Genomic DNA, 14,672 nt, shown 5'->3' on the forward strand with positions numbered 1-14,672 from the left:
TGATGATCGTCTAGAATATTAAGTGAGATCTTTACTAAGGTTAAATGGTCAATTGAGTGTTATTGTGGATAAACATGACATTTTAATTAGAGATATTTTATATTAAATTTCAATTTAATAAATGGCTTTTAGAAATTATGATATGATAAACACTATTTAATTGACGCTAACAAAGCACAAAAATTTTACTTATAAGTGATCAAAAAGAATATTTTTTATTACATGCATACGAGAAAAAATATGGATTTGGTTCACATGTTTGTTTATGCTTTCACCATCTTTCTTTCTATACCTCTTCCTCCCGTTAGAAGTATGTTATTTTCCACGCCATTTTTTATTTTTCTAGTTTTTCTTTACACAATATGATGTCACCTTTTAGTAACATTCTTGTTTTTCTTATTTGACAACTTAGGTGACTTTCCATGCAAAACTAAAGTTGATTGTCCACAACATAAAAAATACATTGCTGAATGTATTTTTGGTTTTTGTCGCCATTTTAAACCCTTAGAACATCCATTTTAAAAATAATTATGTTATCTCTAAGCATGTAGTTTTATTTATATGTAATAATGTTCATAATAATGTTTTTACTTTTATAATTTACTTTAAAGTTTGTTTATATTCTATGGATGAAACATGTATTATTTATTATTATTATTATTATATGCAAATAGTTAACTTTGCATATAAAATATACCACAAGAAATAATGTCATCAACAACAACAACAACAACAACAATAATAATAATAATAATAAGCTACTTTAATACATAAATGCAATATATCATTATCTTCTGATTCTAGAAAAATATTGGAAAGGTTTGTAAGGCCTAACTCAACTGAAAATGCTGAAAATATTAGGATGATAATTTTATTTTGGATATTCATATTCGAACTTGTAATAGTGCTATCATTCAACTCATACAATTTATACATTTGATTTGTTTAACTTTTATATAAAATGTAGGAAAAAAATGATCTTATGATCCTTTTAATTTATAAATAATGTGTTGTCACCTCTTCTAGGATTATTGATTTAACTAATTTATTTTTTTAATTGATCACTATTAGTTCTCTTTTCAATTGTGTCCCTTATCTATTATGAAAAGCTAAAATGTAATATATATATATATATATATATATATATATATATATATATATATAATAATAATTATGTGACGTATTGACATATATATATCGATATATTGATGATCCTCTAGAATTTTAAGTGAGATCATTACTAAGGTTAAATGGCCAATTGAGTGAGTTATTGAGGATAAACATGACATTTTACTTAGAGACATTTTATATTAAATTTCAATTTAATAAATTGCTTCTAGAAATTATAAAGTGATAGACACTATTTAATTGGCGCCAACAAAGCACGGAAATTTTACTTATAAGTGTAAAAAAGAATAGTTTTTATTACATGCAAACGAGGAAAAATATGGATTTGGTTCACATGTTTGTTTATGCGTTCATCATCTTTCTTTCTATACATCTTCCTACTGTAAGAAGTAAGTTATTTTCCACACCAATTTTTATTTTTCTAGTTTATCTTTACAGAATATTATGTCACCTTTTAGTAATATTCTTTTTTTTTATTATTTGACAACTTAGGTGACATTCCATGCAAAACTAAAGCAGATTGTACACAACATAGAAAATACTTCGCGGAATGCATTTTTGGTTTTTGTCGTCATTTTAAACACTTAGAACATCCATTTTAAAAATAGTTATGTTACCACTAAGCATATAGTTTCACTTGTATGTAATAATGATTATAATAATGTTTCAACTTTTATAATTTACTTTAAAGTTTGATATATATTCCATGGATGAAACGTATATTAGTATTATTATTACAACTACTCTTATTATATGCTAATAGTTTAGTTTGTATATAAAAGATATCAAAAGAAAGAGTGTCGTTGAAAAATAACAATAAGGTACTTTAGTACATAAATGCGATATATCATTATCAAGATTAATTGTTTATTCTGATTCTAAATTTAGTATGGTTTTAGAAAAATATTGGAAAGGTTTGTAAGGCCTAACTCAACTGAAAATGTTGAGATTATTAGGATGAATATTTTTCGTGGTTATTCATATTCAAACTCGTAATAGTGTTGTCACTCAACTCATACAATTTTCACATTTGATATGTATTAACTTTTATATAAAATGTTGGAAAGAATTAATCTTATGGTACTTTTAATTTATAAATAATGTGTTGTCACCTCCTCTAGGGTTATTGATATAACTAATTTACTTTTTTTAATTTATCACTATTATTTCTCTTATGATTGTGTTCCCTATCTATTACAAAATGGTAAAATGTAATATATATATATATATATATATATATATATATATATCGATATATTGATGATCGTTTAGAATCTTAATTGAGATCTTTACTCAGGTTAAAAGGTCAAATGATTGAGTTATTGAGGATAAATTTTAATTAGACAAATTTTATATTAGATTTCAATTTAATAAATGGCTTCTAGCAATTACGAAGTGATAAACACTATTTAATTGACGCTAACAAAGCAAGAAAATTACACTTATAAGTGATAAAAAAGAACAATTTTTATTACATGCATACGAGGAAAAATATGGATTTGGTTCACATGTTTGTTTAATTTATGCTTTCATCATCTTTCTTTTTATACCTCTTCCTCCTGTTAGAAGTATGTTTCCACACCATTTTTTTTTATTTTTCTGGTTTTTCTTTACACAATATTATGTCACCTTTTAGTAACATTCCTTTTTTCTTATTTGACAACTTTGGTAATTTTCCATGCAAAACTAAAGCTTATTGTCCACAACATAAAAAAATGAGAAATGATATTTGTACAATCACTTTATGACAACTTTTTGACAACATTCTCTCTCATTCTCACATTATACTCTTATTATCTCTCTTCTTTTTTCTCTCCATTGTTTTTGACCAATGAAAAGAGAGAGAAAAGAAATTGTCACAAGAGTTGTCTCAAATGGATGTTTGTGCTCGTGATTTTCGGATATCAAACCATTAATTGATTTAAATCGTCAATCTTTGAACTCTCGATTTTTATTCGTGGGAAGGGAAAAAATGAGTAAAAACCCTTATCGAGACTTTGGATTCGGGGGTTGGTTACGCGAAGGGAAGGTGCTAGCACCCTAAGCGTCTACGGTATTCCGTAGGAACCTCTTACCTAATTTACCTTGTGCTAAATTGATTTGCTTATTTGAAAATTATTACCTAAAAGTCTAAGTGAAAGAATGGAGGGAGAAGAAGTATGTTTTTGGTTATTTTTATTTGATTTGGAAGGATAAAAATCCTATGCCTACATACCCTTAAAGAAAAGGGATCAAAACCAATGTAGTTCACCTAAAAAATTTCTTTTTGGTGGGTTGGATTGATTTTAATATTTTTTTTGAAAATGGTTTTAAGAAGAGATAAGAGGCCTCAAGGCATGAGAAAAAAAAAAACAAAAAAAACAAAGTGAGGTTGGTCAAATTTTAATTACAAGAAAATCAAGTATAATATGAATATTAATTCAATTAAGCATTTGATTAAGAAAATAAAAGAAAAAAAACACTTGGGTTACTAACCAAGGTTTATTAAGAAAAATATTTTTGAAGTTTTGCATATTTGATTTTTTTGGGAAAATGGTTTTTTCTAAACTAACGTGCTAACGTAATGGCATAATGTCACAAGAAATAAATGTGAAGTGTCGGTGTATGTGTCGGTGCATATTCTCATTTATGGATATTTACAAGGAACCTAGATACATGCTAAAACAAAAATGTAAATAGCAAGGAAAATAAAATGCATGATTATGTTACATCAAATTCCTAAATACACACTAAAAATAATAACAATAAAATAAAATGATAAAAATTAAACGTGCATGAGATGATTCAAAATACTAATACAAATATACTATAACAATAATAAAAAAACAGTAAATAAATGATTAACACAAAGTAAAATATTTTTGTAAACTTTTTTAGAAAATTTTAAGCAAAAAGGTGCAGAAAGTAAAAACAGTGGTGACAAAAGTAACAGCAGTGAGTTTTAAAAAAATAGTGGGCTCAGACTGGATAGATCTGGACCGTTCGATGAATCAGAAGGTCTACATCTAATCACAGGAAGTATCATCACAGCCACTGGATCAAATGATCCAAGGGTCACAAAACACATAGAGTAAACACTAAAAAAGGGATAAAATGACAGTGAAGCAGGGACCGTCAGATCGTAGATCCAACGGTTCCAACAAAATAGGTACATGATAATAGAAACAAGGAGGTGCACGTGATTGTTCAAACAAAAAGGAGTATAAAAATCAAATATCAGCAAAAAAACACACATAAAACATTTCTCTTCTCTCTCTAAACAATTGTTCTCACTTCTCTCTTAACAAAACAAACAGCCGCCCCCTTATATCATCTTCTCCGGCGAGATAGTGTTTTCCGGCGCGGTGGCCGGTGGTGGCACCACCGCGCCGGAGTTCAAACTTACTCCGATTAAAAAATTTCTTGTAGTTTTAAACATCCTTTTGCGTGCTGGTTTCAATTCTTAAAACAAATTTTCAAAACAAAACACGGATTTACATAGATCTACAAAACAAAATTCGAAAAAAAAGGATGAACAAAACTCTTACCCTTTGTTACTTCTCGTACCGGTTCGGCTTACCTCTTCCTCTACGATTCAGATCCGGTTTGGCTCGGTATGTATTCCGGTTCAGCCGGTTCGATTCAGTTATCACTTTCTTCTCCTTTCACGATCCGGTTCAAGCTTTGTTCCTTCTTGCTGCTCAGTTCCGAATCAGCTTGGATTTGAATGTGACTTTGGTTCCGTTTCTGTTAGTGTATGGTGATGAACACTGTGTACATGTTCTTGAGATTCTGGAGAAATCCTATGGAAAAAAATGTTTGATCTGAACAGATCTGAAAATTTGGGAGAATTAGGGTTCTTGAGTTTGACTGTGCGGCTACGGTGTCAGTGTGTAAAGTGCAGCCTCCTCTTTTCTTTTTGCAGGTTTTTATTTTATAGCATTAGGGTTGAAGAGAAAAAGGAAACAAGTGGATTTGGAAACAAAAATTTGACCCTATGAATCTGCCTATCTATCTGAATATGAGGCGTATGAAAAAAATATTTTTTTGGACCCTTGCTGGGATTTTTCGGACTCATTGACATTATAGCACAAAAACAGAAAATAAACTATTAAATACATAAAAAAAAGTAACCAATTTTAAAATCAAAATTAAAATTGAAACTAATAAAAGATGGAAATTGAATACTGAAATAAAAAGAAAATAAAGAGAGAAGACGGCCCTACTCGGAATCAAAAAATAAGGTACTTTAAAGTAACCTCTTTGTCGAAATTTCGTCTGAAACGACGAAAATTTCCGACATTACAAATACGAATAAAATGGGTAAGAATAGAGAAAAGTGGTCAAAATTTGGGGTATGACAGATGCCCCCATTTAAGTTTCTCCGTCATGGAGATTTAAAAAAATGAAATTTTTAAATCAACGGGTCGAAGAGACTTAAATACCAAGTACACCAATTTTTGACCAGTTGAAATGCTGAGAATGCAATGCTTATGAATATACTGGTATGAATGTCTGTGATGCAAGTATGAATGCAAGGACGACAAAAATACATTGACTGGGGAAAAAACTTATAGATATCACTGGGGAGGAAATATTATTTTATTACCATTACTGTGGTAAAGACGAACATACGAACATGAATATCGTCACTTACCTTTACTGAGGTAAAGACGAACATACGGAAGCAAATACTGTCAATTACCTCAACACACGTAACGACCAACATATGGAAAGGAAATATCGTATGGCAAGGACGACAAAAATACATTGACTGGGGAAAAAACTTATAGATATCACTGGGGAGGAAATATTATTTTATTACCATTACTGTGGTAAAGACGAACATACGAACATGAATATCGTCACTTACCTTTACTGAGGTAAAGACGAACATATGGAAGCAAATACTGTCAATTACCTCAACACGCGTAACGACCAACATATGGAAAGGAAATACTGTCAGTTACCTCGACTCGGATAACGACCAACATACGGAAAGGAAATACCGTCAGTTACCTCCACTCGGATAACGACCAACATAAGAAAAGGAAATACCGTCGGTTACCTGCACTCGGATAACGACCAACATAAGAAAAGGAAATACTGTCAGTTACCTCAACACGGATAACGACGAACATACAGAAAGGAAATACCGTCAGTTACCTCAACACGGATAACGACCAACATACGAACACGAAATACCGTCAGTTACCTCAACTCGGATAACGACCAACTTACGAACACGAAATACCGTCAGTTACCTCAACACGGGTAACGACCAACTTACGAAAAAGAAATACCGTTAGTTACCTCAACTCGGGTAACGACCAACATACGATCAGAAAAGGAAATACTGTCAGTTACCTCAACTCGAATAACGACCAACTTACGAACACGAAACACCGTCAGTTACCTCAACACGGGTAACGACCAACTTACGAAAAAGAAATACCGTTAGTTACCTCAACTCGGGTAACGACCAACATACGATAAGAAAAGGAAATACCGTCAGTTACCTCAACTCGGATAACGACCAACATACGATAAGAAAAGGAAATACAAATACCGTCAGTTACCTCAACTCGGGTAACGACCACCATACGATAAGAAAAGGAAATACCGTCAGTTACCTCAACTCGGATAACGACCAACATACGATAAGAAAAGGAAATACCGTCAGTTACCTCAACTCGGGTAACGACCAACATACGATAAGAAAAGGAAATACCGTCAGTTACGTCAACTCGGATAACGACCAACATACAAAAAAGGAAATACCGTCAGTTACCTCAACACGGGTAACGACCAACATTCGAAAAAGGAAATAACGTCAGTTACCTCAACTCGGATAACGACCAATATACAAAAAAGGAAATACCGTCAGTTACCTCAACTCGGGTAACGACCAACATACGATAAGAAAAGGAAATACCGTCAGTTACCTCGACTCGGGTAACGACTAATATACGATAAGAAAAGGAAATACCGTCAGTTATCTCAACTCGGATAACGACCAACGTACAAAAAAAGGAAATACCGTCAGTTACCTCGACTCGGGTAACGACCAACATACAAAAAGGAAATATCGTCAGTTACCTCAACTCGGGTAACGACCAACATAGATAAAAGGCACGTGCTTTTGATATAAGGATAGCTCACATAAGGTACTAGGGAGCTGAACCGTATTGGTACAAAGGTAGATTTGGTGGGACATGCCCCTTTATGAACTTTAATTGGTAACATACCTGAATCGGACACATTGGGGATGACACTTTTTACGGGATACACTGAAACAAGACACCTGGTAATAATGCAACCATGCATGGATGACATTTGTGTGCATGTTATGTATGTATGAATGAATGAACATGTACGAGACACATATGACAGTACAACGGAAGACTGTTGAGACAAGATTTGGACAGGTCCTAAAAGGAAATAGCCCGGCATCGCAGCACAAACACTCGAGAATCTTCAACGGGGATACCAATACAGGAGGTGAGTCAAACACTGATGGAGTAAAGCCCAAAATCAAACCTCTGATGGGAGAACAACCCGATAATCAAACGAGTGATGGGGATACGAACCAATAATTAAACTAATGATGGGGGCACAACCCAATAATCAAACCAATGATAGGGATACAACCCAATAATCAAACTGCTGATGGGGATACGACCCAACAATCACCCAACTGATGGGGATAAAATCCATATTCAAACTACTGATGGGATACGACCCATATCCAAACCAACTTACGGGGTAAAAACCCATATTCAAACTAACTGATGGAGTAAAGCCCTGAGAAACAAACACTGGAGGGGTAAAAACTCCACCATTAAAACCAACGGCAGGGTCACACCTTATAACCATACCACTAAAGAGGTAACAAAACATAAATTCAAACACTGAAGGGGTAAATGCCCACTAATCATACCGCTAAAGGGGTAACAGCCCATCAATCACACCGTCGAAGAGGTAACAAAGGTAACAAACCATTTACTTAACATTGAAGGGGTAACTGCCCACTAACCAAAACCAACGGCAGGGTCACACCTTATAACCATACCACTGAAGAGATAACAAAACATTAATTCAAACACTGAAGGGGTAACTGCCCACTAAACATACCGCTAAAGAGGTAACAAACTACTAATTCAACCATTTAAGAGGTAACAAAACATTAATCCAACCACTGAAGGGGTAACTGCCCACTAATCAAACCACTGATACGATCCAATGAACAAAGCACTGATGGGATACGACCCGATATATTGTCTCAACTAATGGTTAAGTAACCATTCCTTGGGGATAAAGCCCACTGATCAAACCTGGCAGGAGTTGCCATTTCTTAGGATAAAATCCATCAATTAACCATTCTGGCGTCGCCATTTAAACAAACCATTGGCAGGAGTTGTAACACCCCGTTACCCAAAAGCAATTAAATAGCAATATACATCAGAGTAATTCCACAACGGGCATGCTACATGTCATTTCAAAAGTTCTTAAATAGAAAATAAAACTATTTAATCAATTCAACTTATTATATATGAAAACATAGCAGCGGAATAGTTTTCAAAATCCATAACCTCGTGAACATCCAACAATAGTCTATGGCATTAAAGGCCTTAACATAATTCAACATCATAGTTCTAAGACAACAAAAGGCTCCACACCACAAGTTCCAAAATTTGATACATGGAAAGGAAAGCAACAATTATAAAAATGATAAATCCCATCCCACGTATCAGAGCCCTAGACACGACTTTGAGCCACCACCTACTACTCAAGATCACCTGCAAGTTACCCATAGGAAGGGCAACATTTTCAAGCAGAAGGGGTGAGATTCACAACAATAATTATAGATATTAAAATCATCAATTGAATCTAACACCCTAATCAACAATACTTTATCTTGTAAACATATATATGTATAAGTCACAAGCAACAACAACATCAACAATACACCATGATCACAATGAATATATATATAAATGCATATTCAACACCAACATCATCCATCAGATAATAACTGAAATCAACAACCAAGACTCATGCAAATGACATGACCACTGCTAAGACACCATCTTAGACTTCTTAATGAAATGCAATATGCATGTGGTACCAATCAGGACCGAAGCCCTCACCGCTTTTGAATGGTTAAAGCATTCATCAGGACCGAAGCCCTCACCGCTGTTGAGCAACTAGTACTCCAGGACCGAAGCCCTCACCGCTGTTTTATGCATATGCAATGGACCTACTTGTGTATATCTACATACAACTGACCATGCAATGCAACTCTATGTGACTCTACTTAAACAACATGTATGATTCAATAATTAGCATACATTTCAACCATCATCAGTATTCATCAATCCAGCAATCCAATCAACCAAAACAATGCATAATTATATATAACCATGCTCAAAACAACAACATCAAACCACTATTATTCAAGCAAACAATTCAACACTCGGGAACTGTGCAGCTCGCCTCGCGAGCACATCTGCTCGCCATGGCGAGTTCACAAAAACACTAGCTCGCCATGGCGAACTCGAGGCGAGTGAAAATCAGGTGCTCTCGGGAAAAATGTCATTTTCACACTCAGAACTCATTTCTATGTTCCCTAATCATCTTTTTAACCTAAAACTTCCACCATTCATCTTTATTATCATCTAGGTACCTTAAACCATCCCCAAAACATCTTATAACAACTTTTCAAAAATCAAGTTTTATCCAGGCTTACTCGCCATGGCGAGTTGGACTGCTCGCGAGGCGAGTGATGATGTTGTTCACTCGCGAGGCGAGACATGAATGCTCGCGAGGCGAGCGATGAACATCAGTACGGGCAGAAAACTGGTTTTTCCCAAAAATCCCATTTTTCTTCCATTCACTCCCCAAATCAGTTTACAGATACATAATTAAGTGTTCTATGCAACCAGAAACTAATTCTAACATCAAAATCACGTTTACAACTTCAAAATCCTCATTCTATCATAAAACCCCAAATTCCCAATTCCTCACCAAAACCTGTTAAATACAAAATCAGAATTTAATAACTACATTCTTGAAGTAAACCTCACCCTTACCTTAATTCAGAATGAAAAATGCACAACAATTGAATTCTCTGGGTTCTACTTGCTCTTCTCTCCCTTTCTCCCAACTTGACAGTTTTCACGTACAAAGCTTCTAACTTCTCTTTTCCTAACTTCCCATTACTTAACTCCCTATATTTTCACTTAACTCCCCATTAACTTTAATAAATATTAAATAACTCCCCAAACTCCAAAATAATTATTATTTCATACTTATTCTAATTATTATTAAATAAACCATATGATAAAATAATACACCACATAAATCACCCAAAAACACACATATATATAAATATATGCATATACTCCACATAAATCACCAACCTCATATATATATATATATATATATATATATATATATATGTGTATATATACTCCACATAATAAAATAATTAAATAAACAACTAGGGCGTTACAGGAGTTACCCTCAATCAACGCATAGGCGGAAGTCGCCATTTCCCGGGATGAAACCCATCAATCAATCATTATGGCAGAAGTCGCCATTTATTCAAACCACTGGCAGAAATCACCATCAATCAAAGCACAGGCAGAAGTCACCGTTTAAACAAACCATTGGCAGGAGTTGCCCTCAATCAAAGCATAGGCAGAAGTCACCATTTGTAAATCAGTACAAAGTGATTCTTCCAATCGACCCACTTGTCAAAGCATAGGCAGGAGTTGCCAACAATCAAACCATAGGCAGAAGTCGCCATTTGTAAATCAGTACAAAGTGATTCTTCCAATCGACCCACTTGAGCTATGATGCCTCTGTCTTTTTCATTTTTTCAAATTTTGTATTTTTTTTTTTTTTTAATCCCTAACTTTTGCCTGGACCGCCCTTTCAGGTTTTCAGTCCACCAGGAATATATTCTTTTTTGGTATGCCCCTATTTTTTGCCTGGACCGCCCTTTCAGGTTTTCAGTCCACCAGAACGCTAATTTTTGGCTTAAGCCACCCTTGCGGGTTTCCGACTTAGCGAACTTTTTTTTTTTTTTTGTATATGTTTTTTTTTGACAGAGGTCATCTCACAGCTTTTGGTCATGCTTACCTTGCAGAGTTTAACTGTACTTGAGACGGATGTTGATGCATGTTTCACCTACTCATAAGTTCAAAGAAGATGTACCTGTTGTTTATGCTTTTCAGAAGACATGAAAAAAGATTTTTAAAAGATTTTTTTTTTTTGCTTTAGGTATTAACATCAAAAATAGAAGAAAAATTTTCGAACAGAATAAATGAGAATTTCAAATAAATGGGCATAGACTCAAATTAATGTAAATGGAGTGGTGGCCTGCCAAAGGCGTGGCTCCACGGATTTTGAAAAGTTTGGAAAATGGTAATTATATGGAAAAGGTACATTGAACACAATAACCACTGTTCCCTCTAACAACTTTGAATTCCACTGTTCTGAGTCTTTGATTTGCAGACGCTTCAGATCGGAAGTCCATTAACAGCTAAGATGCCCCAAATGAATCATATCTAACTTGATGAAATTACCTTGCCATGAGTCGGAAAACTTGACGGCTGAAATGCCCCAAGTGAGTCATGTCCGACCAGATGCAGTTACTTTGTCATAATCCTTAACTTTTGCATAGGTCGCCCTTGCGGGTTTCAACCTATCAGGATAAACACTTTTTTTTATATATGTCTCTAACTTTTGCATGGACCGCCCTTTCGGGTTTTCAGTCCATCGAGACGCTCTTTTTTGCCTAAGCCGCCTTTTCAGGTTTGCGACTTATCGAGCTTTTTCATTTTAACAAAGTATTTCTTGACTGCATCGGTATTCACAGGGCATACAAGTTTACCACCATTCTTTGTAATTTGGCATCCATTTGCCCCTAGAATTGGGTAACATATTTTTTAAGCACAAAGCCACTTTCTTGACATCACGGGGACGAGCCTTCTTTGCCGAATACTTGCTTTATCCTCTTGATATAACTATCCATGGCACGCGGCAATAACACTTTTAAGTCCAATCAAGCTTAGCTTTCATTGGAACTTCCGTTGATAGGGCTCTAACCTCCATGTAGCACAGTGCCTTTACATTGAATACTGAGGGATGGCGGGGGGACTGCCCCTGTTGAAATGTGCATGAAGTACAATATCCCTGCAAGGCAGATAGTAGCATCTCGTGCCAATCTTTGTACATGAAAGTCCTCTTCTAGACATTCTTTCTTGATATTTGCAGCTACGACGGCCAAGATGCCCTATTAGGCGAGAAATCTCAGTGGAAACTTCCTCATCATCCTCTTCTTCAGCCTCAGATACAAGGAACTCAAAGTCGAGAGAGAGTACAAGGTTTAAGTGTTCAACGGGGTTATTAATGCATGATTTGATTATTGATATAAACATTATGATTATGGAGATATGTGAAAATGATTAAAGGGAAAGATTTTTTTTGGCTTTTGTATTACCATTTTTCAAGAAAAAGCACAAAATAAAAACAAGGTCGGGATCAAGACGACATTAATGATGAAAATACATAAAGCAAAAAGCCCTAAACAAATTCACTCTCGCCTCGGGTGGGACGGAAGGATTTTTTTTTTTTTTTTTTTTTAAAAACATAAAGCAACAAACAAACATATTAATTGAACAAATGAGTAGTAAAAATAAACATCAGCAAAGACCCAATTGTAGCTAAACATTCCATGTATCAATATTAGGCTTCAAGATCCGATAGCGGATTAACTTGCATGTCTGCGTTCAATCTTAGAAGCGTACGACCTTATCTTGAATCAACTTCTGAACTTCATTCCTAAAAGCAAAACAACGCTCAATATCATGACCAGGTGCCCCTTGATGGAAGACACAAGTGAGGTCGGGCCTATACCCAGCTGGCAATTTCTTAGGCATACAAGGAGGTGGTCTGGTCTGGACAAGCTTCCTCCTAAGCAAATCGGGAAACAACACTGCATATTTCATGGGGATCGGATCAAACTGTGGCTGTCCCGAAGCTTGTTGTCGAGGCTGTTGTTGATATTTCTGAAATTGGGATTGATAACCCGGATCTTGAACAACATTGGTGATGGGCCTAAGAGTGGCAAGAGAGTGAGAAGACATATGTTGTTGTTGAAGTAGCACATTTATATCAGGGTCATCGAAGGACCAGACATTATTTTCAATCAACTTATGAACTTCTTCCTTCAAAGGATAGCACTGCTCAGTGTCATGACCTGGCGCCCCTTGATGGAATACACAGTTGAGGTCAGGGCGATACCAAGGTGGCAGCGGATTCGGCACCCGAGGAGGTGGCTGATGAGATAAAACCGCAAGTGCACGGTCTTACCGAAGTAGTATAAAAGAGTATCGTTCCGACATGGAGTAGTTCAATTTAATTAATCTTTAGAGATGATTAGAAGAGAGAAGAGATTGTAGATTGGGGGTTTTTAAACGGTTGAAAGCAATATAATGAAAGAGCCTTGGGATCGTTGGTTTCATCTAAATAACAAGTCCCTCTCAAACCGAAACCATAAGCTTATAATGTTATGTTAGACCTAATTTCTCAAGACAGTTTCTCTTAAGTTCCTCTAGCAACCAAGCCTATTTCGCTGACTTGATTACTATTGGATTTTGGTTCCTCTAACAACCAAGCCTATTTCGCTGACTTGATTGTTATTAGTTCCCTTGAAGATCGAAACTATATGTCTCAAAGATTGCAAAGCCTATTTCGCTGACTTTGCAATCCTTGTCTGAATTCACTTGTTCGAATATCAAAGCTCCACTTTCGTTTTATGAATTGATATTTGGAATAATGGACGAACAATTATCAAACCCTCCACTTTCGTTTCCACAGTTTGATAATGGTTAATCCATGTTAAGACGGTGAATTCAGATAAGAAACTAGGGTTACATAAGATTAAAGCTTAGGGTTTGGTTTGATTAGGATTATGTCATTTAGACTTATCCAACAATCCCAAGACAAGAAGAAGTCTACTCACTCATGTTCATCGTAGACATGGGGGAGAAGAGAGAAAGCATGAAAGTAAAAGACAGGAAAATAAAGGAAAGGAAAAGAACTTTATTGAAAAGCAATTGTCACTTATTGTATTCCAAGTAAAGATGAATATTTAGTGATGGCTAGCTACTCTATTTATAGTACACAATTGACTTAAAATCTAAGCAAGTATATTCCTAGAATATTCCTCGGTAGATTGTGCGCCAAAATAGAATAGCTTGGAGTCAAAGCAAAAGCAGCAAAAGGCATCTGGAGGGTGGCACGGCCGTGCCAAGGCTAGCACGGGCCGTGCCAAGCTTCTGACTTGTGGGAGATATATTTTGTTTCCCAATCTTCATATTTTTGTGTCCAATCTGCTCCAAATCCCTTTCTTTTGCTCCAAGACTCTCTCCATCCAATATTCTTCCCTGAAATATAATAAATTGCATTTTAAAGTAAACTATTCTAAAAAGGAAATAATACTAATATAAAACTAAATAAAATCTAAATAAAACTAAACTAAAAAGCATATTAAA

At 35.0% G+C, this 14,672-nt stretch overlaps 1 long non-coding RNA gene across 1 annotated transcript; it reads left to right on the forward strand.

Annotated features, from left to right (window-relative positions):
• The first annotated feature begins 152 nt into the window (after positions 1 to 152).
• On the forward strand, positions 153 to 1,844 carry LOC25501308 (uncharacterized). The gene is made up of 3 exons (XR_003007625.2): positions 153 to 310; positions 413 to 1,517; positions 1,621 to 1,844. It is a non-coding gene; the product is annotated as an uncharacterized lncRNA (long non-coding RNA).
• Positions 1,845 to 14,672: the final 12,828 nt, after the last annotated feature.

Source organism: Medicago truncatula, chromosome 8 (genome assembly GCF_003473485.1).
Source record: "Medicago truncatula cultivar Jemalong A17 chromosome 8, MtrunA17r5.0-ANR, whole genome shotgun sequence".
Classification (NCBI taxonomy): domain Eukaryota; kingdom Viridiplantae; phylum Streptophyta; class Magnoliopsida; order Fabales; family Fabaceae; genus Medicago; species Medicago truncatula.